Source organism: Oryzias latipes, chromosome 8, assembly GCF_053564925.1.
Source record: "Oryzias latipes strain Hd-rR chromosome 8, Olatipes_Hd-rR_3.1".
NCBI classification, from domain to species: Eukaryota; Metazoa; Chordata; class Actinopteri; order Beloniformes; family Adrianichthyidae; genus Oryzias; species Oryzias latipes.
Window position 1 is genome coordinate 2346551 of NC_136244.1, and position 25891 is coordinate 2372441.

General features: G+C 41.8%; 1 long non-coding RNA gene across 1 annotated transcript in view; it reads right to left on the bottom strand.

Annotated features, from left to right (window-relative positions):
* Window positions 1-17592, bottom strand: part of LOC105354654 (uncharacterized) — a 135877-nt gene extending 118285 nt beyond the window's left edge. The window contains exon 1 of the long non-coding RNA XR_013657632.1: window positions 17539-17592. This is a non-coding gene — a long non-coding RNA (uncharacterized LOC105354654). The remainder of the gene's footprint in view (window positions 1-17538) is intronic.
* Between the last annotated feature and the right edge of the window lie 8299 nt (window positions 17593-25891).

A 25891-nucleotide genomic window follows, 5' to 3' on the forward strand; every position in this document is an offset into this window, starting at 1 on the left:
TTGATAGTAACATTTCTCTTAGTTTAGGGGGAAAAGGAAAAATAGTTCACACTCCAAATGCAGAAAGAAAGAAAGATGTGAAAATAAAAGAACCAATCATCAAAAAAAAAGACAGGATAGGGGGAGTCATCATGCAACGCAGCTGCTGAGTGTGAACGGCTGGATTTCAATGTGCATTTGAGCACAAACAGGATTCTGTCTGCACTCAAAATAAACTTTTATTTTCTTCTCAAAGAAGACTGTAGAACATTTACATCTGTTTCACTCAACTGCATTTATAACAAAACATTTCAGGTTCAAAAGCAAACAAAGTATTCCACTGTTACCTTAATTATACAGTTCGGCTAAATTAACTATTTTTGTATTTCACGTTTTAATTATGGGTGAGGCTGAATAAAACTGAAACAGAAAAAGGATGTGAAGGCTTCGTCCGCTGTGGAGGTTTTTAAGAGGAAACTTAAAGTTTGTAGTAAAGCTTTTACGTAGTTTTTTTACTTGTCCACATGTTTTCATTTGATTTGATAAGTCTTATTAACAATTAATTCAATTTATTTTGATTGTACTGGTGGGATGGGTTGGTTTTTAAGTGTTTTTATTTTATTTTTTATTATTATTTTTAGCATTATTTTTACTATGTTTACTATTTTAGCTATTTTCTTATCTTGCTAATATCTATTTTATCATGGGAAGCACTTTGCCATGCTCTGTAGCAGGAAAAGAGCTATACAAATACAATTGAATTGAATTGAGTGTGTTGGTAGTTTCCAGTGTGCTCTCTTAGATGACCCCACCCTCACATTCACGTGTTCTCCCTACCATGACAAAGGTGGAAAGATTTCATGTAATCCATGGACACCAGTGAAGATCCCAAATCATTGAAGAAAAAAGGTTCAGTGCACTGTCTAGTGGGTCTAGATGACCCAACTCCCAACGTTAAAGTGCTTAGGATAGCACAAGGGTTACAACTCTAAGCTACCAGCATTGCTGCTTTTGGGTCTTGTTTTCAGCTGCGGTTTGATGGGCAGGTACCTGGGGTTCTGCTATAGTTACAGTATGCATCTGCTCCAAGGATCTCCAAGTCATCCAGCTGTGGTTCTAGACAGTATGGAGCCCATCATTGACATTAGCACACCATAACTTTCCAGTGACAGACGCTGAAGCCAGCAGGACGGTGAGGACTGTGGACCAGGGTTAAGAAACGTTGATATTTATCCAGGGGCTCTCTGCCCAGACAATTAAGAACAGACTGCAGCAGCCAATCTCAAACACAAGAGATATCAAGATGAGATTCTGCAACCTGTGACAATCCCATGTCGTCACGTCTGACCAAACGCTTACCAATGAGATAGAAATGCTCAGCTTCGTGCACAGAGCAGGTTCATCGGAGAAGGGGTGGATAGACTGCCTGACAGCAGCCGTGACCTCGGCCTCATTGAACACCTGTGGTATCTCCTCGTGCTCATCCTGCCAGAGTGACCAACAACCGCCTGATGTGGCTTATACAACAAACAGCTTTGGAAAGGATGTTTCCACAGCAATGTTCGACCAGGCAGGCGACTGGCGTCAGGGGGAGGAGCCAGCCATTTTAAGAAGGTGCGAGACTGCTGCGCTCCTCTCAGGCAGAGAAGATTCAGCAAATTCATTCAAGGTACAACTCCTTCCCGAATTTTTGATCATGTCAAATTTACAAAAAAGGAGTCTGTTTTTAAAGCAGTAATGATCTGCTAAACACTAAAGCTCCTACTTTGTGTGTTTTCTTCTTGCATATACATCCATGGTTAGTTCCTTCATTTGTTTCTAGGTGATCTGTAGTTCAGAAAGAGATTTCTGCCTTAAACAACTCACTCAATAGCAGGAATCCCCCACTCAATCCCCAGAAACGAACAACTTCTTGTGATGTGGTTAGTTTTTCACACATGGTGCTCTGAGGACAGAATTAAAAACCTGAGGCCGGTCAAATCACGCAGTTCCAACAACTGTTCACTAGGGGGCAGTGAAAAACCAAACTATCTGAACAGGAAAAACATGTTTCACTTAAAATATTTGTTGCAAGAAGAAAAAAGAAGACAGGAAACAAGGAAAAGAATAGCAGCTGATCATTGATTAATGATGCATTATTGTGACACTCATTTTATAAAAAAATGTCCATGGACTCTCTTTTGACTCTGTTTTGGTTCTGTTGTTCTACTTTCAAAGTGTTCCCAGTTGTCTTTGAATTATGATTGTGTTTTTTGGACAAAATCAAAAAACCTATGTCGTTTTCTATGACATAGTTTCTGCAGAGCAACAAGGATTCATCAGAAATTCACCTGCCTTGGAGGCACATTAACAGTGGGAGTTGGGTCATCTAGACCCACTAGATAGTGCTCTGAACCTTTTTTCTTCAATGATTTGTGATCTTCACTGGTGTCCATGGATTACATGAAATCTTTCCACCTTTATCCACCTTTGTCATGGTAGGGAGAACACATCAATGGAAGGGGGGGGGTCATCTGGACAGCTTTTTGATGTTGTTTCAGGAGTTCCGTTAAAACAAAAAGGGAGGTTTGTCTGTTTGGAGCACAGTTATTCTCCTTTCTTTTTTCCATTTTTGTGCTGATGACAGACTTTAATCAAAGTAAGCAGACGTCAAAGCAGAAACCTCTGCAGTGCAGCCGGACCACAGCAGAGTTCTTCTGAGGGACCGCTGATGTTTGGGCTCAGAATCCTCCTCGGTGACAATTCTTCCCTTTTGATTTTCCTTTCAATTTTACTGCTATTTAAAATAAATATAATAAATAAATATGATATAATAAAAATATATATATTATTAGTTTATTTTGAGCTTGAAAAGTGCCCAAAGCTAAAAAAAAAAAGTCATAAATTCTTTGGTATTATTGGATCAAATCAAAAGACGGTTTCATCTGAAAATAACAAACAAGACACAGCTGAAACTACAGTTAAGAGATTTGGCTTCGTAGCATTTTGACAGACCTCATTCCCAGTGAAAAGCACATTAGGAAAAGTATGATGCGTAGGACACGTCTGAATATAGTCACATGTTGGAAGTTTGCTTTTCATTTGGAAGCTACAGGAAAACCAAAGACAGTTTACATTTGTCTGATAATGTTCTACTAAATCAAAGATTAAATAAAACCCTTTTGTTGTTTGTGAAGCTTGTTCATGATATGTAGAAAACTAAAAAAGAAATAAATAAACACTTAAATGGGAAATTCATGTTGGTCTAAATGGTCAACTTGACAACTCAGAGATGAGACGCGGGCGCAGAGCAGCAGTGTAAAACGCTCCTCTGACCCTCCCTTAGGGTTAGTGCCGGTGCAAAACCCATGCAGGGAAAGTCAAGCAGGTCCTAGCTTTAGCTTATGTGCTGAAAGACAAGTAAAAGGAGCGCGTCATAGAAACCTTAAAGTGACAGACAGCAGTTCTCACAAGCAGAATTATGATGTCATTAAATGCGGTTTATTAAACATTCGATCCATTTCCTCTAAGTCCCTCTTAGTCAATGGGTTAATTAATGATAACATCCTCAATCTTTTAGCCTTAACAGAAACTTGGCTCCAACAGGATGACGATGTTAGATTGAATGAAGCAACCCCCCCCCCACTTATGCTAACTATCAGAAATCCAGGATTTCAGGGAAAGGAGGGGGTTTGGCAGTAATATCACAGTCTAGCTTACTTCTCAGCCCTAAAGTTAAAAATGCTTATAATTCATTTGAAAACATCATATCGTCTTTAAGTCACCCAAACAGGAAAACTCGAAAACCTGTTTTACTCATAATTATTTATCGCCCCCCCGGCCCATATTCAGAATTTTTAACTGAGTTTTCCGACTTCCTATCGACTATTGTCTTAGATTCTGATCAAACTATAATATTAGGGGATTTTAATATTCATGTTGATGACCCCAGTGACTGCCTAGGAAATGCTTTTGCAGCTTTATTAGATGATGTTGGTTTCACCCAAAGTGTGAATGAACCCACTCACTGTCATAAGCACACCCTGGATCTTGTTCTAACCCATGGTATAGAGATCAGCCAGCTGAGTGTCCTTCCTCTTAACCCCATCATTTCTGATCACTTTATGATTACCTTCCAGCTTACACTGGAACATCCTTCTGCCCCAGTGAATAAGAAACAGCTTAGAAGAACCTTAACTGACCGTTCTGTGTCTGAGTTTAAACTCACAGTTCAGCCAGTACTTAGTAACATTCTGAGAAAATACTCTGAGACCAGCTCCCATAGTATCAGTCCTAATATAAATGACCACTTTGTTAATGATGCCTTACAAGCCCTCAGGAGTACACTCGATGATGTTGCCCCCCTGAAACCTAAGTTCGTTAGACAAAACCGAGTAGCACCGTGGTTTAACGCTGAAACTCGTTCTCTTAAACGAGAAACCCGTAAGTTGGAAAGGGAATGGCGCCGCTCCGGTTCAGAGCAGTCTCTGGATACCTGGAAACATAGCCTTTTAAATTATAAAAAAGCCCTGCGTAGAGCTAGAAGCCAGTACTATTCAACCTTAATATCAGAGAATGGAAACAATCCTAGATTTCTTTTTAGCACTATTGCTAAATTAACTCGCAGTCAGAGCTCAGTAGAAACACTTGTTCCTGTTTCTGTCAGCTCTGATGATTTTCTTACATTTTTCGATAGTAAAATCTCAAATATTAGACATAAGTTAAATCAAGTTATTCCTACTATCAGCCCAGAACAGGCTGAAGCGGTAGAAATGGAGGCATCCATAGAAACCTCTGTAACATTAGACTGCTTCACTGCTGTGGATCAAGTGGAAATAACATCAATTATTACATCCTCCAAATCCTCAACGTGTCTGTTAGACCCAATTCCCACTAGACTTTTTAAAGAAACTTTCCCCCTAATTAATGATCCCATATTAACAATGATAAATACCTCTCTGGAAACGGGTTACGTGCCACAGTCTTTTAAATATGCAGTTGTTAAACCTCCTCTGAAAAAGCCCAGTTTGGATCCTAGCATCTTGGCCAACTATAGACTGATATCAAACCTCCCCTTTATTTCTAAAATCCTAGAAAGAGTTGTAGTTAAGCAGCTTTACTGCCACCTACAGGACAACAGCCACTTTGAAGACTTTCAGTCGGGGTTTAGACCCCACCACAGTACGGAAACTGCACTAGTTAGAGTCTCTAATGACTTGTTATTGGCCTCAGAAAAGGGACTACTTTCTATTCTGGTCCTGTTAGGTCGCGTCGAGGCTGGATTACTGTAACTCCTTGTTAGCAGCGTGTCCTAAGAGTTCCTTAAGAAGTATCCAGCTTGTTCAGAACGCAGCAGCTAGATTGTTAGCTGGAACTAGCAGAAGAGATCACATCACTCCTGTGTTAGTTTCACTTTACTGGATCCCAGTTGATTCTAGAATCAAGTTCAAGATCCTCCTGTTAACCTATAAGGCCTTACATGGAATGGCCCCGTCCTATATTAAGGACCTCATAGTCCCTTACCATCCAATAAGAACACTTCGCTCGCAAAATGTAGGACTGCTTGTGGTTCCTAGAATTAGTAAAAGTACGGTTGGAGGTAGAGCGTTTAGCCACCAAGCCCCTGTTTTATGGAATAAACTCCCAGCTCATGTAAGAGAGGCCGACGCAGTTTCTACATTCAAAGTTAGACTGAAAACATTCCTCTTTAAAATGGGCTTAATGTCAGACTATTTAGTATTCAGAGATTATTTAACTTAATGTTAATGTGTTTAAATTAACCTAATAACAATAACTATTTGTTTTCTCATCTACTTCTACCCTTCCTCTCCTCTATTCTTGATCATCATTTATCATTTAGTTTTCCATGCTTCTGTTTGGTACAGTGCGATTCATCTACTGTCCCTCTTTTCCTCTCCCCTCCTGGGGAGTCGGAGTGCTTCCAGACTCCAGTTGGCTCATCCGTGCTCCTGTTCCTGGCCGTGTACCTCGTCTTTGCTCCCGCTCCTACACCTGGCTGTGGATCCTGTCTCAGGCTCGACTCTGCTCTGTACCTGACCGAGTACCTCGTCTCTGCTCTGTACCTGACCGAGTACCTCGTCTCTGCTCCTGCTCCTACACCTGGCTGTGGTTCCTGTCTCCGGCTCGACTCGCGCCCCTGACTGTCCCCCCAACCACAGCTGGATGAAGCTCGTCTGCTGGACTTTATATATGTAGTTGTAGATTTAGATAAGTTAATTCTTCTCTAAGAGTTCTGGTAAATCGCCTGTCCGTCCTGGGGGAGGATCCCTCCTTCATGTGGGCACCCCTGAAGTTTCTTCGTTTTTTCCGGAATCCGTTTTTTTAGGAGTTTTTCTTTACCGCGAAGGGGGGTCTAAGGGCAGGGATGCCAGTATAGCTTAGTCAGTTTGTTAGTTCATTTTAGTATTTTCCTATTGAACTCTTTGTATTCGTGATCCTTTTGAGTTCATGTTTACCTTCGAAGCCCATCGAGACGACTGTTGTTGTGATTTTGGGCTATACAAATAAAATTGAATTGAATTAAATCAATTTAAAAAAGGCACTAATAATATTCTGTAAAAAAATCAAGTCTCAATATCACTAAACTGTTGTTCAGTGAAAGATACATAAGGTTGCAACATTACTGAGCTCATTAAATAATTAAAGTGGGAGCTCTAAAAAACTGACGTACAGCGAATGGAAGGCAGGACAGTCCGTGGGCAAAGAGACCGAGATTTGTTAGCCAGTGAAGCCGGAGTCGCAGGCATCCACGCAAGGTAACTGGGTAACACAACGGCGACTCTCAGCAATGGTTGTGAGACTTGAGCCGTAGTGCAGACGTAGAGCAGTCGACCTCAGAAGAACCAATGACATAGCTCCTGGTGGTTGGCCCCAGTGTTGGGCGGTGAAACTGCCATCAGTGTGTGTGTGTGTGTGTGTGTGTGTGTGTGCATGGGTTAATGAGACTCTGACTTTGAAAATACTTAAATCATTTACCGTTTTTATTTCTTCATAAATATGCAGAGAGGTTGGAGAAGTTTTATTCTTGGTCACTTCTCACTTTTCAAATCCATTTTCAGGTGAAATGTGTTTGGTAGTCACCAATTCTGCCAGTTGCCTTGACATTTTTAAGTTGAGCATATTACATCTTCTGAGTATCTTGTTGACTTTTGTTTCTTGTGACATTTTTATTAATCCATCAGACTGATGGATTAACCCTCCTCTCTCCACTCCTGTCTGTCTGAAATCAAAAACTGGTTCACCTTAACCCCTGTGCTCTCTTTGATGACCCCACCCTTCCATTGACGTGTTCTCCCTACCATGACAAAGGTGGATAAAGGTGGAAAGATTTCATGTAATCCATGGACACCAGTGAGGTTCACAAATCATTGAAGAAAAAAGGTTCAGAGCACTGTCTAGTGGGTCTAGATGACCCTACTCCCAACGTAAAAGTTCCTAGGATAGCACAAGGGTTACACCTTCTCAAACTAAATAGTGATAAAACCGAGCTACTTCTCATCGGTTCCAAATCCACCCTCTCCAAAGCCACAAGTCTTACTCTTTCCATCGATTCGTTTTCTGTCTCCCCCTCCCCTCAGATGAAGAGTCTGGGTGTCATCCTAGATAGCTCCTTATGTTTTCAGTCCCACATCAATAACATTACTCGGTCAGTTACGTAACATTAATCGTCTACGCCCCTCCGTCACTGTCCCCTCTGCTGTTATCCTGGTCCACAGTCTGGTCATTTCCCGTTTAGATTACTGTAATTCCCTCCTCTTTGGTTTCCCCCAAAAAACCCTCAATAAGCTTCAACTGGTCCCGAACTCAGCTGCCCGCATCATCTCCAGAACCCCCTCTTTCATTCATATCACCCCAGTTCCCCACCAGCTGAACTGGCTTCCAATAACCTCCAGAATCCAATTCAAACTCCTCCTGTTCACCTTTAAGGTCCTCCATAACCTGTCCCCTCCTTATCTCTCTGACCTCATCCATATCAAAACCCCCTCTCGTTCTCTTCGGTCCTCCTCCTCTGTTCAGCTCTCTGTTCTTCTAGCCCGCCTCGTCACCATGGGAAGCCGAGCCTTCACTGCTCTGCTCCCAAACTCTGGAATTCCCTCCTGATCTCCGTGACATGGACTCTACCAACTTTCAGATCAAAACTCAAAACTCACCTGTTTATTTTTGCCTTCCCATCCTGATTCACTTTTGATCTTTGTCTTTTATATTTATTGTGCTTTTAATGTCTATTTTTAACCTTTGCTTGTACAGTGTCCTTGGGTTTCGTATAAGGCGCTTTAAATAAAATGGATGATTTGTCATGGCAATCTAGGCAAGGCAGACGCAGATGCTGGAACCCGGAAGGAAAACACAAAGTAATCCTTTTTTTTTTCCCATTCATTTTCTTAACCGTTTTTCCCTTACGGGGTCACGGGGCTGCTGGAGCCTATCACTTGTGGGCGAAGGCAGGGGGACACCCTGGGCAGGTCGCCAGTCTCTCGCAGGGTAGAATCTTTGTAAGTCAGTTTTAATGTAATGCGGGGTGGCTTGGAATCTTGAAAAGGCAGGCTCGTGGCGTGGCTGGAGGTTAGAGATGGCTCTAGACGTGACAGAAGGCTCTGTGTGTTCCGTGAGGTTCTGTGGCTCTGGTGATCCGATGACTCAGGTGTCCACTCGTGGTCAGAATGTCCTGGAGGCGAGGCAACACAATAGTTAGACGTGAACATGAGAACTATGGCAAAATTACTTGACGAGAGACCAGGTTATGCACCATCAGGTGCAACGAACTGGCGATGAATGCTGGTTCAGGATCTCCTTAAGTAGGCCAAGTGCGTAGTGAGGTGAGTGGACACAGCTGGGATGCATCAGGAGCCAAGCAGAGAGGGTAGGGGGAAGGTATCTGACAGAGGCACCATGACATGATTATTATTATTATTATATATCTCTCCTGTGCAGCAAGTTGTAAAAGTCCTCTTGTGTTTGTAGGGGAGGAAGTTTCTCTATAACTTGTCTCCATCTTCTCGTCCTTCGTGTCCCTTTTCTTTGAAACTGTCAGCTGAAGGCTGCATGACTTTGAATTCAAAGGGAAAAAGACGAGACGGAGGGAAAAAAAATCTATTTTAGCTTCATGATATATACATTAGTAGCTAAAGTTCGTGACCTCCAAACCTGAACCTCATAGACAAAACACTGCATCACATACAGCAATAATACACTAAACATATAATCAACTGGTGCATTAAAGAAAATCTCTCAAAGTGGGTGAGACGGCACTAAGAGCTGCTCTGCCATAAAGCACATTTCAAAAAGTTACTGTTTCACTTTAATACACCTTTTCTCTGCGTTTTCAATTAACCTTTTACTTTTCCAGTACTTTGAACATATTCTCTATTTAACAATGTTTTCAATGCTGTTATTGGTTTTATTTTGTGCTGCAGACAAAGACATAAAATTTGAACTTTCAGAAAAAGGGTATTTCTTGTGCTTCTCTTGTTATAGTTACCTAGACTCCAAAACCCTTCCTGCCAAGATAAGATAAATCAACGCCACGTCAATAAATTGTGTACATACTGATGCTGAACAGCAGGAAGCTACTGGAGAAGAAAAACAACATGTATGTCGAATGTTTTGGGTGATGCTTTCAAAAGCATCCCTAAAGCAGTACAACAGCTGCTGCAGTTGTTTCGTTCTTGTAATGAACCTTTAGCGGTTTTCTCCTGAGGGCCCAGGCAGAGGAATGGATGAAATCAGTGATTAACCTTAATAATACACAAACATGCTGTTTGGAGTACAGGTGAAGCTCTTAACCTTAATTATGGAAAATGTCACGTTTGGCTGTTTTGTTGGAGGGATGGGTCTGTCCTGGCTCCGCCTACATACCCCCACCCCCTCTCCCTCTGTCCTGCCAGGACCATTTTGTGTATACATGCAGTGCTAGGTCACAGACAGGGTCATTACTTCCGTCTGCTCGTGCTGACAGGACCACCCCTCCCCTCCTTTACACACCCCTACTCTTGTCATGGGCCACACCCCATTGCCCAAACTTGTCTCTTTAGCTCCCAGCTGCCCCTCCCTCGTATCTTTCCCACCACATCTGGCCCTTTAGTGTGTTTGAGAGTCCAAAAACTTGTTTTCCGCCATCACAACAGGTTTGTCTTCAGGGCTCTGCAGCGACGTAACTGACCGTCCGTCCGGGTTGGGGGCCAGGGGCTGCTGCCGGGGCTGTTCTGAGGCGCTGTTCACTGAGGCGCTGCAGGCGGTCAGGCTCTGCCTGTCTGGACGGCTGTTCTGGTTGTGAAAGTGCAGTTTGAGAGTGCTGCCACCATGGGGCGCCACTGTCCAAGCAAACCTGCACAGGGCCCCTCTCAGCTCTCCATCAGAGATAGTTCTTGATCTGCAACTCCTGGCACAAAAAAAAGAAAAAACGACAGCAGAGCTTTGAATCTGAAAGGTTTGGATGATCTGAGGTTTCCTGTGCTTAATCCAAGAAGAATGGTCAACCATGATGTATAAGGTCTTCACTCATCAGGAGTTTCTTCGGACTTTTAAATATTCCTCACGTTTAGGATAAGACTGAAAACGATTAGGCAAAAAAAAAGATGGGATGACTTTCTATTGACCCAACATTGGTGAGATGCACACCAGAAAAGTTGAAGCTAAAGATTTAAATGTTACAGGAAAAAAATATATAATGGACCGTTTCAAAATATGGGACCGTATAACCAGGAATACCGACACACAGAACAATAAAAGGCGCAGGCTGTGTGTTTGACTGGAGTTAGAGAGTCTAAAAGCTGTGGGAACAATAGACCACATGACACCGTGTCACCGTTTGCTAAAAAAGAAAAAACAGTGAATGAAACTCTGAATCCTCAGCTACATGTTCCACAGAACCTAAAGAAAAGAAGCATGTGGGTACTCAGAGGATGAACTGAGAATCTTCAGAAAAGCAGAAGCGTCGGGTGTGTGTTCAGACAACCCCCCTGAATTAACACAGACATTTAAATATCTTTTTTGCCCCCCTACTAACCATTTTGCAGTGGTACAAAAAAAACAAATCGGAAAGGAAAACAAGTTGTGAATGATTCTATTAAAAGGTTATGTGTGTTAAATGGGGAACTAAGAAACATTTTGGTTTAAGTGTTGGGCTCTCGTCCACCTTTTGGCCATGCAGATCCCAAAATTACCCAAGAATCTGTATTCTACAATCGCATTTATGCAGAATTCAACAATGTTACTTCAATAAGTCCTAGAAGATATTCTTATGGGTGAATGTCATCCTAACTTTAAAAAGAACACTCTGGGAGAGCATCAACAAAATCCTTATGACAACATGTCATCTTGCACAGCCTATTAAAGGATAAGGATAAATTCTGGGCCATCTATTGTCAGGAACAGATCGTCCCACTTCCTGTCTCCACGATCTGATCTTGTCTTGGCTAAACACAGATTTAGTAAAAGTAATGAAAGACAGAAGTAGGTCCTAAAATAGAATTCCAATCCAAGAAAATACAGTCACACCTGAAAAGATTAAGAATATTTTAAAATAAAGTTGACATTCTTTGGTTGTTCAACTATAAAAGTGAAAGTCTTATAAAGAACCATGTCATGTAGTTCAACGGTGACGATTCAAGGTGTCGGGCCGTCTGCTGGGGTTGGTCCACGGAGGCCAGTCTAGCAGCTGTCCCCGACTTCCCCTCTTCACTTATTAGAGTGGTGGTGGGGGTCAGCCGACGATACACCTACGGGGGGAGGAGCTACTTGGCAGTGATCCCCCTCCCATGGTTGTATGGAAACGGGCCCCTGCCCTCTTGATTTTATAATTGCACCTTAGACATGTAGGACACTTGGTGGGGGGGTTGCTTGGACATCACCATGAGCAATCAGGAGATGTCCCCTCAGAGCCCTACGGCCCCGCGTTGGGCCCTCCTGGTGTAACGGGGGTCTGTTCTTCTGGTCGGGCTGGAGCTTGCACCCTGTGCCTCCCTGCTCTCTGGCAATCAGGAGCCCGTGGCGGTCCTGCTGGCCCTGGCCTTGGTGGCAAATGTGATTGCCCGGCGGGCGGTTGTTCTCCATCTGCTACCCTGCCCTACAGCGGGGGTCTTGCGGTGGGAAATGACCGGGCACTTTCCCTCTTTCTTTTTAACGTTCCATCATCCTCCCCAGAAGAACATGAACACTCACTCGAGCACAGGGGCCATCTCACCTTTGCACATATAATTTGTGTGACTGAATGAAATGTTTCACATGTGTTAGTCTGAATGCGTGTGTGAACATTAGTTGCATTGTGTGCATGTTCACTTGTTTGTATGTGAACATTTTTGGAACCAACAAGTGTGTTTGTAACATTTGAGTGAGTGTGTGGACAGGCCCCGCCCCTTTTAGATTCATTATACATCTACACCTAACAGTAATGATTATAAACTTCCAGCAACTTTATGATGCTTTATGATTATACACCACCCTTATGTGATCACCCCCCCCCCCAAAAAGAATCTATAAATAAATAAAAACATTTGTCTCTCTTCTTTTCCATCCAGTCCAACTAGAAACGGTTACAAATATAAGTAATATAAATAGAGTGTAGTCTAAATTACAAAAGGGGTTTATTCAAATATACACCTTGTGTGTCAGAACATTTATAACCCATGTAAAAGTGAAATATGTCTAACACAAGAGGCCTTCAGCTCTCCTCTGTTTGCTTAGCTGTTGGACAGGACAAATTCAGATCAATAAATAGATAAGAAAGTACACAACCCTTACAAATAAAGTCACAAATAAGGAATTTTCACATTTCTGCTTCAGGATTTCCATTTCTATGACACAGCGTCTACATGATGTGAAGACACGAGCCATTAAAGGTCAAAGGTGAACACTGAAAAATGACCAGTCACAAAAGTTAAAGGTTTTATCAAATATTAAAGTGATGTGCTGTTGCTTTAACAAAAATTTATCCAAATGTTGTCCCCTTTAGAGGAAAATGCCCTCAAAATATGAAATAAAACAAATACCTAATTTAATATCTGTTTATGTGTGTTGCTCTCAAGGCTGCAAAAGCGTAGACACTTCAGCATCCATGTCTGTCTGTTTTCAAAGTTGGTGTTTCCACATTCTCACCGTCATTTAATGAAACGTCGTGTTTTAAAAGCACTATCAGCCTTTATGCTGATGGAAAGTTCCTCACAATGTATTGAATATTTACAAGATGTTCTCTTGATGTTCCAGGAAAAAATGACAGGATGATGTCTGGACTTGCCACGATGATAGCGCTGCAGAATGTTTGAATCCAAAAAATCTGACTTGAATTAATTGCCTGATATCTGGAGGATGGATCCTAAGGGGAAAAAAGGGCTCTGTGAGGAAATTTGAGCTACAAGTTTAATCCATTGAAACCAACTTCATTCTCGTTGTTTTCTGCATTTACTCTGGAGTCAAAGGAAACTAGTTCTCCACATAAGGGTATTCAGCCACTGCAGCTGTTAACATTCAAAAAATCAACCAAAAAAGATATGTAATGCTATGTAAAGCGCACAATCAGTAGTTAGAAAGCTGCTCCTCAGTCTGGTTCTGCTCTGTGTCCTGCACAGTCTCCTCCCTTCGGGGAGGGGCACAAATGAGCAGAATGAGTGGAATCCTCACTGACTCCCTTCATGCATCTTCTGTTGCAGATGCCCATGGTGGTCAGGAGACTGCCCCCAATAATCTTCTTGTCCTTTATTGGCCAGTGGAGCTCTTTCTTCGAGTGTGTGGAGCAGCTGCTGTACCACGTTTTAGCGCTGGGGCAGAGGATCCTCTGCATCTCACACATGTAGAAGGATAAATACCTGATTCTCTGAGTCTAGTAGTCTCCTGAGAAGCTGAGGTTGCGATGAACCTTTCTCAACAAACATGACGTATATGTGGTCCTATCATATCTGTAGCTGTCCCGTGGCAATAGGGGTGGGATGTGGGTTTGTTTTCCTCAACACCATGTCTGGAGTATTCAACAACCTCTCTGACTTATTGGTGTTAGTGATGCTTCCTGCTACAGCTGTGTCATCTGCAATCCTCACCACACAGCAGCAGAGCAGTGTCATCTCAGCAGGGTGAACAGGAGGAAGGCAGAGGAGGAGAGGTTGTGGGTCGAGGTGATTGTTGGGTCTGTTGATGAGAACATTGAACACCCAACAGCAGAAGATTCAGTCGGAGTGTGAAATGTTTCTGCACTTGGATATCTGTGTGTGGAAAGCAGATGTTCAGTCTATAAAGTCCAGAACCTCATGGATGTTTGTACTCTCCCAGTGGGAGGGTAAGCATTGTGGAGACCACAGAGGAGATAGCATTTTTAGTGGTTCAGTTCAGCTGGTAAGTAAATTGGTGGTCCCACTGGGACATTAATGAAGTCTTTGGGTTGAAGCTGCCTTCACAAGGCACTTTGGGCTCTAACCATGTGAGGGCTGCACCTTCATAGTCACTGTGAAGTTTTGGAGTTGGTGGACATCGTCATGAAGGTCTTTCCAACGGGCACAGTAATTTGGGTTATAATGAGTTTTCAGGGTTTTGAGTTGAACGGAATGAAAGTAACCCTTCAGGTTAGCTACAGCCATCCCACCTCTCTCTTTGGAAAGCTGTAGGTTTTTAAATCTATTCTGTGGCTTTTTGCCCAGCCAGGTGAGTCTTGATAACGTTTTGTCCCATTGTAGAAACTGTTGTTTGGTGAGTTCAGCAAGGCCCGAAACAGAAACAGGAATCTTGGTAACAGGCTCATCTTCACTGATTCAATTCTTTGGGTCAGGCTGATGTAGGGGACGGCAGACTTCATTTGTTCAAGTCAAATTCTAACTTTTATCTGAGTCAGTTCTTCATAATTATATTTGGCCATATTAGTAATATCTTTGGGAATTACGATTCCCAAGTATTTCAGAGAAGACAGGCCCCATTTGAGATTTAATTTGGGACATAGTTGGGGTTATTGGAATTGTTGTTTGAAGTCAGTATTTGTGTTTTTTTCGTGTTTAACTTAAATCCTGGATAGTATCCTATAGTGTCAAATTAGCGCCTAAAGTATTGCGCATCAAAACAGTAAAACCGTGCATCAAAACCCCAAATCTGTGAATCAAAATGCATAAATTGAGAACCAAAACCCACAATTTGCAACCTAAAGCTATAACCCAAAGCGCAATCCTATTTCTCAGCTGGCGATTTGTTTTCTCGCCTTTCTGAAATCCTGTTTTTGAGTTGCAGTTTTATTTTGAAACTGTCTTTTTGAGTTGCGCTTTTATTTTTTGAGTTGCGCTTTTATTTTTTGCAGTTTTTATTCTAAAACCTGTCGACACGTAAAAACAGCGACATGTCAGTCAAGGGGAGGGGAGGCGGGACATCCATGATATCCAGAAGCTCATTGGCTGCCGAATAACACCGAGTCTTACGTCAACAGACCAGTTTAGAATGTGCCGGTAAGTTTTTCATATCTTTTACTATATTAAACGATCAAACTTGTACTTTATTTAACCAGAGGACGCCAGCACAGTCAGATGAGGAGCTCCACCAGTAGCTTCTAGTGAAAAAAGATGTTAGAAAGTTAGACGTTGCATGACAAACTATCACCATTGTTCTCCTATGTTAGCATGCTAGCTAGCTCAATGCTAGCGGGGTTTCCAGCTCTTTTCATGACTTTTATGGATTAAACAAAGTCGATTTTTTACCACAGTGTCAGGATCGGTCATGTAAACCTGGGAATAATTGTCCGTGAATTGTCACAAGGATTAATCAAAGATTTTTTTCAAGAAGTACATGTAGAATTTATAAGGTTTCTCATTATATCTTTAGGGATTACAGATTGATTGAACAAAGCAACATATTGCTGTAAGAAAGTGACACCTTTCCTAGTTTGGGATCAAGTTCATCCCTATTTATAAAAAAAAAAAAAAAAGTAAAATTATGATCCAGAAACACGTTTTATTTGAGGTATCAAAACAAATTTCCCACGTGTGGGATCAATGAAGTTTTTCTGATTCTGAACTGTATTCCCAAATCATTTTATTCTCAACCTTAAAGATTGCAGGTTCACACAGGAAGTTAACTCTCACAATATGCAGCTACTGATTTAAGGTGTATATATATATATATATATATATATATTCTCATTTTAACTTTCTTAAATACATTTTTCTTTGTGTGCAGGATGCTGTGGATATTGGACGACAGACTAACTTAAACCAGGCAGAGCAGGAAACTGTTGGAGTTGTTGTTCCCTCTGTGGCTTGTCCTCTCTCCTCTCAGACCTGTTCAACCCTTGTGGGACATCGGAAAACAATGGCCAAGACATTAACATTTATGTACTGATCTATGCATGTCATCTCAGCAGGATGTAACAAAAACTAACAATGTGAACAGATCTCATCTGCCTTGCAAAATACTGCCCCCCTTAAGAAAATAAATGGCTAATAATCACCACTGGTATTTTGTAAAGCTTCACTTTTTAATGTTTGACAATTAAATGTGTTTTGTACAAAAGACTGATGGTTTTGCAAAGATCTTTGAAAAACAGAGTCAAGTGTATTAGATTCTGTGAAATTCTGAACCACAATTCAGAGAAATTAAAATAACTGTTTTTAAAACTCCTCAAAAGACTTGAGGTGGAAAAGTCACTGTTATCGTGCAGGCACTGAGAAATGGGAAGCAGACAGTGTGCCTGGGCATGTTGTCAATGTAATCATGGTCAAAATGGACAACTATTTTAAATGCTTCTCTCTCAGTTAACAGGAGATGTCTGTGAGCCTGCTGGACAGCCTTTGCATCACACCAGGGACGTCTTTGGGACCTGCATCTGGAAAGAAACAAAAACAGCAAAGTTGATTAACCAAAAAAAGAAGAGAAAAATTAAGATTAAAATAGTTTTCTTTACCATTAAGAAGTTGTAGACATCCACGTCGTAGCTGCCTCAGTATTCCTGCCTTTTTTGTTATGGCATGCATAACAACGGCCCTTATAGAAAACAACAGACATACAGGAATAGTCAATTTTAAAACCACCACCTAATTAAAAAGAAACTAATAATTTTATTGATGTCTAATACTGGAATCATTTTAAGGGGAATAAAGCATGTTTTTGCTGGTCTGCTATAATTTACTCTGCTCTGATTCACTCATACCGGACTTCTGCCAGTCTGCATAGTGCAGACGCATACATTTTGTAAATATGGCACAGCAATATTGTTGCTCTGTTCAATAAATCCCTCTCTGTAAACCCTGAAAAATATTGAGAAACCTTACAGGTTATAAAATCTTTGATTAACCCTTGTGACAATTCACGGACAATTATTCCCAGGTTTACATGACCGATCCTGACACTGTGGTAAAAAATCGACTTTGTTTAATCCATAAAAGTCATGAAAAGAGCTGGAAACCCCGCTAGCATTGAGCTAGCTAGCATGCTAACATAGGAGAACAATGGTGATAGTTTGTCATGCAACGTCTAACTTTCTAACATCTTTTTTCACTAGAAGCTACTGGTGGAGCTCCTCATCTGACTGTGCTGGCGTCCTCTGGTTAAATAAAGTACAAGTTTGATCGTTTAATATAGTAAAAGATATGAAAAACTTACCGGCACATTCTAAACTGGTCTGTTGACGTAAGACTCGGTGTTATTCGGCAGCCAATGAGCTTCTGGATATCATGGATGTCCCGCCTCCCCTCCCCTTGACTGACATGTCGCTGTTTTTACGTGTCGACAGGTTTTAGAATAAAAACTGCAAAAAATAAAAGCGCAACTCAAAAAATAAAAGCGCAACTCAAAAAGACAGTTTCAAAATAAAACTGCAACTCAAAAACAGGATTTCAGAAAGGCGAGAAAACAAATCGCCAGCTGAGAAATAGGATTGTGCTTTGGATTATAGCTTTAGGTGCAAATTGTGGGTTTTGGTTCTCAATTTATGCATTTTGATTCACAGATTTGGGGTTTTGATGCACGGTTTTACTGTTTTGATGCGCAATACTTTAGGCGCTAATTTGACACTATAGTATCCAAATGTATTTAAACATTCAAATAATCTGGGCAATGATTCATTGAAAATAACTCATATTTAATTTTAAAAAAATGTATTTAGTCTGCCAAAAGGAATATAATATCCTATACATGAATATTGTTTACTATGACAGGGTTAAGAAGAGCATGGAATAAGCCCTTGATGAGAAGCACAAGGCCAAGTTTAAGAGCAGGAGTTCAGGTTAAGAAGAAAATAAATAATTTCGAGCTGTAAAAGCAGTTTATAAAATCTTAAACTGTACAATTAAACTAAAAGGAGACCAGTGAAGATCAGCAATTACTCTGAGGGAACTGGTCATTTCTGGTCATCAACAATGCAGCTGCAATTTTGGCAAGCAGCAGGCAAGGAGGTAAGACAGATCTAAGAAGTAATACTGCAGCAGATGAATAAATAAAGTAAAATATATTTTAGTAAAATCAAATTTTACTAAAAGATAATTGCTGCTCTAATTTAAATTAAAAAAATACTTTTTTGCATAGAGTCAACTGAAAGAACTCTGTTGACCAGAACATCTGCTTACACCATTTAGCCTTGGCTTCCACATCCGAATAATCAAAAGGGAAGATTATTAGAGCATTCCACCACACTGTATGGTCACATGTCTTTGCTAAATTTAGAGTGTTTACACATATTGGAGTGGAACGATGGTAGATCATTTTATGCTGCCACTACATGTGTTGTCCGCTTTGAAGCACTTAGTTTTTTAAATGTTATAGTAAAATAAACCTACCATGTCTCTTTCTACAGTGTATAGTATTTTCCAATGTCGGTTCTATTATACATTTATTTTGTTTTGAAACAATTTTTTAATAGTGTAGGTTGATTCGATCACCAACTTGCCTCAGAATGATCCGTCTGGTTGGATCGTAGGAATTTAAGTCTGTTCTCGCTAAAGTTGATTGATCGTTATATTGTTGAATGTGATCAGCAAAGCAGCAACACTTTTTTTAAAAGTGTGTCAGCTTTTCCAAAAGAAACAGGAAGGGGCTCAACACAAATCCCTGAGGCACACCACATGTAATTACATCTGCTGCTGTCACTGAGTGATAGTGGGTGTGTGTGTGTGTGTGTGTGTGTGTGTGTGTGTGTGTGTGTGTGTGTGTGTGGGGGTGTGTGTGTGTGTGTGTGTGTGTGTGTGTGTGTATGTGTGTGTGTGTATGTGTGTGTGTGTGTGTGTGTGTGTGTATGTGTATGTGTGTGTGCATAAGTAAATGAGACTGTGGCTTTGGGGTTTGATTAAGGCAGATAAGTGCTATGTCACCCTTGTGCTATCCTAGGCACTTTAACATTGGGAGTTGGGTCATCTAGACCCACTAGACAGTGCTCTGAACCTTTTTTCTTCAATGATTTGTGATCTTTACTGGTGTCCATGGATTACATGAAATTTTTCCACCTTTATCCACCTTTGTCATGGTAGGGAGAACACGTCGATGTAAGGATGGGGTCATCTAAGATAACACAAGGGTTAAGTATTTGCCATTTACCATTTTGGATGATGTTGACTTTCAGGTGTCATGTACCCAGTGTGTATCCTTTCCTTTTTTGGCAACACAACAGTCCTAAACTTCTCAGTGAGAATCTTCTCCTGTGGAAATGAGAGGCTTTAAGATGCTTGAGGGTGCATCACTCCTTCAAACTGAAGTGTAAATACATTTTAAAAAGTGTTCAGGAAAATACATGAATTCTGAGAATCTTACGGTAAATAGTTTAGATAAAGATAAGATTAAATTTTTGTGTGTGACCATTCAAAGGTAGGGCATCAGTGATTGTGCCAGAAAAAAAATACAGCCTTGATAAACTCTGATTTGATCAAAATTGTCTTTGTGTCCTAATTCAATTTCTTCTACATCTCAGTGCAAACAACTGTAACGAAGGGGAGCAGGTTTGGGGGTTTTGAACCTCAAACCTGTGGTTTTATGAGATAAAAACAGCTTCCTGAAAAAGAAAAAAAAAAGCAAGTGCTTTACCTCAGCCAAAGCAGACTTGACGCCCCAGAGATCCAATTTAAAACACCACCATAAAACTTCAAAACATGAAGGTACGGTGCAAGCAGTTTCTGTTTATGGATAAAGCATCTTAACCGCCCAGCTAACAGGAAGCAGAAGTTGGTTAGAGGTGTGCAGAGGTTGGGGGCGCCGAGTTAATTGGCTGTAGAGAATCCACGATGGAAAGAAATGACTGTTTAAAACTGCTGAAGGCAGAGAAACTGGGACATGAAACGAGGAGAAGAAATGAGAGGAAGAGGTGACCTGTGGCCCCCTGGTGTCATACTGGAAACAGCCAGGGGGGAGCCACCTTATAGCTCTGCGTAAAGATGTTTAAGAGACTGGAAGGTGCCAGCATGGCAGCCAGGTAGCTGCTGATCTTTCAGTTTAACATGTGTTTGACCAAGCAGAGCATTAACTGCGGGCCTGTTTCTGTGGCCTGCTGCTTCCAGCAGAGCTGTGCTGTAAAACAGCTGATTTTGCCCCCATCTGGGCCAGGTGGGTTGAGTCGCAAAACAGCCAACAGCATCTCGCAATTCATTTGTCTTCCATCACACATTTAGTAAGAATGCCACTTTAGATATTTTCCTAAAGATCATTTGGAGTTTGCGCTTTTCCTTTTATTTCACATATGTTTAGCATAAATTGTGAGATCTGAAGTGTTAGCAATATTTTCCCTCTGGTCCAGTTGAATGGAGGAACATTCTAACTTTCACTAAAACGGAAAAGACTGAACAGAATGAAACAGAGACATAGAATAAGATGGTCTTATGGACTAGATCACAGTCGCTCACAGCAACAAAACGATCCAGAGCCCTTTAATGAGAAAAGTCACAGATGCTGAGCCTATTAAGACAAAAAGTGTCAGTCAAAAAATTAGTTTGAACTTTAAAGTGAACGTCTTTCTTCCTTTCTATAGAGGACATTTGTCGACCAAAACGATCTTCAGAGGTAAAAGTGTGAAAGTGTAAAACGCATTTGAACCCACCTGGAGTTGATGGTTAAGTTTTAAGTGGAAACTTGACTCCAGTGACCTCAGCAGAATGGTGAACATGGTTGTAAAAAATGTGAAAACAAAGCAGGAGAAGTTTCCAAAATATCCAAAGTCTCCAAATCGATCTTGTGACCTTTTTCTCTGTTGTTTAAAAAAAAAAAATCTAAAATTGGGGGGAAAAAATGCATTTTTGGTAAACTGGTAAACTACCCTTCACACAGCAATCCAATCGTTAGCAAGGTGCGTGCAATGACTCCTTATTGACTACTACCCTAACCCTTGTGCTATCTTAGATGACCCCCCCTCACATTGACGTGTTCTCCCTACCATGACAAAGGTGGATAAAGGTGGAAAGATTTCATGTAATCCATGGACGCCAGTGAAGATCACAAATCATTGAAGAAAAAAGATTCAGCAGAGCACTGTCTGGTGCGTCTAGATGACCCAACTCCCAATGTTAAAATGACTAGGATAGCACAAGGGCTAAAGATGCCTGTAGGATACCCAGGACATTTGCCTACTTTCTACATTTCTTACATCCAACCATTCAAGGGATGCACAAGGACAGCGCAACTAACGCTTGAACAGCACTAACAGGCGCCATGCACGGAGTGCAGTGTTTGTGGGGGCTCAAAAAGGAAATATGTGTACATTTACTTGTGTTGGTGAGTTGTGTTTCCTGCGGGTCATCTGCGTGTCGTCTACGGATTTGCCCATTTTACGCCTGTAGACATTAGTTAATAGGGCCAAAGCTCCAAAATTCATTCATTTATTCATCTTCTAAACCCGTTTTGTCCCTTTCAAGGTGACGGGGCTACTGTAGCCTAACCGGGTCACTCGTGGGCAAAGGCAGGGTACACCTGGACAAGTGGCTATATATATTTATTAAGCTGGTGGTAGATTTTGGCAGGCACACTCACTCTACATTAGCACCGGTGAACATCCAAGGAAGGGACATTGAGAGAGTAGATTTGTACAAGTACTTGGGTGTTCACCTGGACTGGTCAGACAATACAGAAGCACTGTACAAAAAAGGACAGAGAAGACTTTATCTGTTGAGGACACTGAGGTCTTTTGGAGTGCAGGGATCACTCCTAAAGACTTTTTATGACTCTGTGGTGGCATCATCTTTCTTTTATGGAGCGGTCTGCTGGTGCAGCGGCATCTCGGCAGCAGACAGGAAGCAGCTGGAGAAGCTGGTGAAGAAGGCCAGCTCCGTTCTGGGGCTGCCTTTGGACTCAATGCAGGAGGTGGGAGAGAGGAGGATGGTAGCTAAGCTATCATCCATGATGGAGAACGACGCCCACCCCATGTACGAGTCTGTGTCCTCACTGTACAGCTCCTTCAGCTTCAGACTGAGACATCCTAAGTGTCTGAAGGAGCGACACTGCAGGTCGTTTCTACCTGCTGCCGTTAGACTGTACAACCTTAGCTGCTCCCAGTGAACCACGTTAACCAACATCATCAGCTCTGTCATATTCCTTTTACCCTGTGCAATAACCGATAATATGCACATTTTTTTGGAAATGTACGTGTGTATATTGACTCCATAGTTTTTTTTCGTTTTTTTTCATATATTGCTCTCTGTACCTGTACTGCTGCGGCAACAAAGAAATTTCCACATCATGGGACTAATAAAGGAATATCTTATCTTATCTTATCTTAAAACACCCCTCTCATCCTTCCACAGGTGATTACTCACACACGCTCGGGTCCTCTACCAGAGGCCTGGGAGCTTGAGGGTCCTGCAGTATCTTAGCTGTTCCTAGCACTGCGCTCTTCTGGACTGAGAGGTCTGAGGTCTTTCCAGGTACTTGTTGTAGCCACTCCTCCAGCTTGGGGGTTACTGCCCCGAGTGCTCCAATTACCACAGGCACCACTGTCACCTTCACTTTCCAGGCTTTCTCCAGTTCTTCTCTGAGTCCCTGGTATTTCTCCAGTTTCTCATGTTCCTTCTTCCTGATGTTCCTATCGCTTGGCACTGCCACATCCACCACAACGGCTTTCCTCTGTTCTTTATCCACCACTACAATGTCTGGTTGTTTCGCCATTACCATCCTATCAATCTGGATCTGCAAGTCCCACAGGATCTTTGTTCTCTCATTCTCTACCACCTTCGGGGGTGTTTCCCATTTTGACCTTGGGGTTTCCAGTTCATATTCTGCACACATGTTCCTCTATATTATTACAGCCACTTGATTGTGGCGCTCCATGTATGCTTTTCCTGCCAGCATCTTACACCCTGCAGTTATGTGCTGGATTGTTCCAGGTGCCTCTTTACACGACCTACACCTTTGGTCTTGTCTGGTGTGGTAGGTCTGAGCTTCTATCGCTTTGGTGCTCAGGGCTTGTTCCTGACCTGCCAGGATGAGTGCTTCAGTGCTGTCCTGCAGGTCCATTGGTAGGACTTCTTGATATCAGCCACTTCACTTCAGTTCTCCATTGCCTGAGACATTCACTGAGCACACTGTCAGTTGGGGCCTTGAGCTTGATGTACTCATGCATCTTGGATGTTTCATCCTGGATAGTAGCTTCTACACTCACTAGTACTCGGCCTCCTCAATTGCGGCTAGCATACAGTCTCAGGGTGCTGGATTTGGGATGGAACCCTCCATGCATGGTGAGGAGCTTTCGTGTTTTAACATCTGTGGTCTGTATCTCTTCCTTTGGCCATCATATTATTCCTGCAGGGTATTTGATAACTGACAGTGCGTAGCTGTTTATTGCCCAGGTCTTGTTCTTGCCATTGGCTTCTCAGGACTTGCCTTACTCGTTGGAGGTATTTAGCAGTTGCAGCTTTCCTTGTTGCCTGCTCCAGGTTGCCATTTGGCTGTGGAATTCCAAGGTACTTGTAACTGTCCTCAATGTCTGCTATTGTTCCTTCTGGGAGTGAGACCCCTCCTGTGTGGACTACCTTGCCTCTCTTTGTCACCATCCGGCTGCATTTTTCGAGCCCGAATGACCTCCCAATGTCAGTACTGTAGATCCTGGTGGTGTGGATCAGGGAGTCAATGTCACGCTCGCTCTTAGCATATAGCTTGATGTCATCCATGTAGAGGAGGTGACTGATGTTGGCCCCATTTCTGAGTCGGTATCCATAGCCAGTCTTGTTGATTATTTGACTGAGGGGGTTCAGACCTATGCAGAACAGCAGTGGGGACAGAGCGTCACCTTGATATATCCCACATTTGATGGACACTTGTGCAAGTGGCTTCCCATTGGCTTCAAGGTTTTTTTTTCCACAGCTTCATCAAATTTTCTATGAAGGCTCTTAGAGTTCGCCCTTCTGTTAGCCATTCGGGGTGAGTCCCATCTCTTAGAAGCTGGTTCATTTGTGCTGCCAGGCGCTCGTGGAGTGTGGTAAGCTTCTTAAGCCAGAAGGCATGTATCATGTCAGGGCCCGGTGCTGTCCAGTTCTTCATACCTGAGACCCTTTCTTGGATGTCTGCCACTGTGATTGATACTGGATTCTGTCCAGGGAGGTTCCTATATTCTTTTCTCAGAGAGACCAGCCACTGGGCATTGATGTTCTATGCTGTCTCTTTCTACCATATACTTTTCCAGTACTGTTCTGTTTCTAGCCTTGGTGGGTCTGATCGACTGTTTTGCCCCTGCCACTAAGCTTACACTTTCGCAGGCCGAGTTGCAAACAGCCTGTTTATCCGTCTGGCTACATTGTCTGTTGTGTACCTCTTTAGGCGGCTGCTCAAGGCTAAGAGCCTTTGTTTGGCAGTTTCCAATGCTTCAGGTATGGACATCCGGCTGTATCTCTTACGTACTTGCTTTGTCATTGTACCTCTTTGAGCCTCTGTCAGCTTACTCACATCTTACACACACACCCACACACACACACACACACACACACACACACATATATATATATATATATATATATATATATATATATATATATATATATATATATATATATATATATATATATATATATATATACATAGTTCAACTACAAAAAAACTCAGCTTCATCACACACACAAACATCCACACACTGCCACTAACATGCATAGACATGAGCACACATCCATGCACTTGCACTAAGGCAGTCACATCAGCGTAACAGCATTTAACTTCAAATATCTTGGTGGGAGTGATTTCTGCAGAGGCTGTGATTCTTCTGACCTCTGTGCACACCATGCAGACATGAAATCCCAAGCATTATCTAAGTGATAATTCAGAAAACGTTTTTCCACATTATTGCATCACTGAAAGTTCCTATGTTCAAGTCTTTAAACATAGAGAGGAGGAACTGTTTCTGCAAACGTCTCAGCCACAGCTGTTACTGTGTTACAGTCTTTTAGTGGGTTTCCCTTTAATATAACAACAGCGGTAGAAGAAATGTTAATAGTAGCACAGTGAACGGCTACTTCAACACACATGTGGTCTTATCTGTCTTCAGTCTGACATAATGAAAAGCTGAGCGGCATTTAGGAGCCCCATCACACCTGCAACCAAACTCAAACTATGTTAAAAGCAGAGCGGAGCAGGAATGAAGAGCCAGACTTTTATCCTCTGGGCAGAAGACTTCAGTTCCCACTGAGGGGAAGGCGCTACAGTAGGTTTTCAAATCCACCATTTCCACATTAAAATAGTTACTGGTGGTGTACATCTACTAAGTGGCTAAGAGATGAGCATACTATGAGACTACATTAAGAAAATCAGATAGAAAAACATACATCAAAGGGAATCAACCACAAAAAACGTTTTGCCAAATTTCACAGAATTCATCACTAACCATGTTATATTCATTAATACTTAACAAACAAATAAATAAACTCAAGATTTCAAATAAATCCTTTCCAAACTACTACTTTGAAAAAGTCACGATGAAAAATTTGCAGTGCGATAGAATAGCAGGTGTGAGGAATAAACTCTGAATGCTTCTTGTTTGCACAACACTAATCTTTTTAAATTA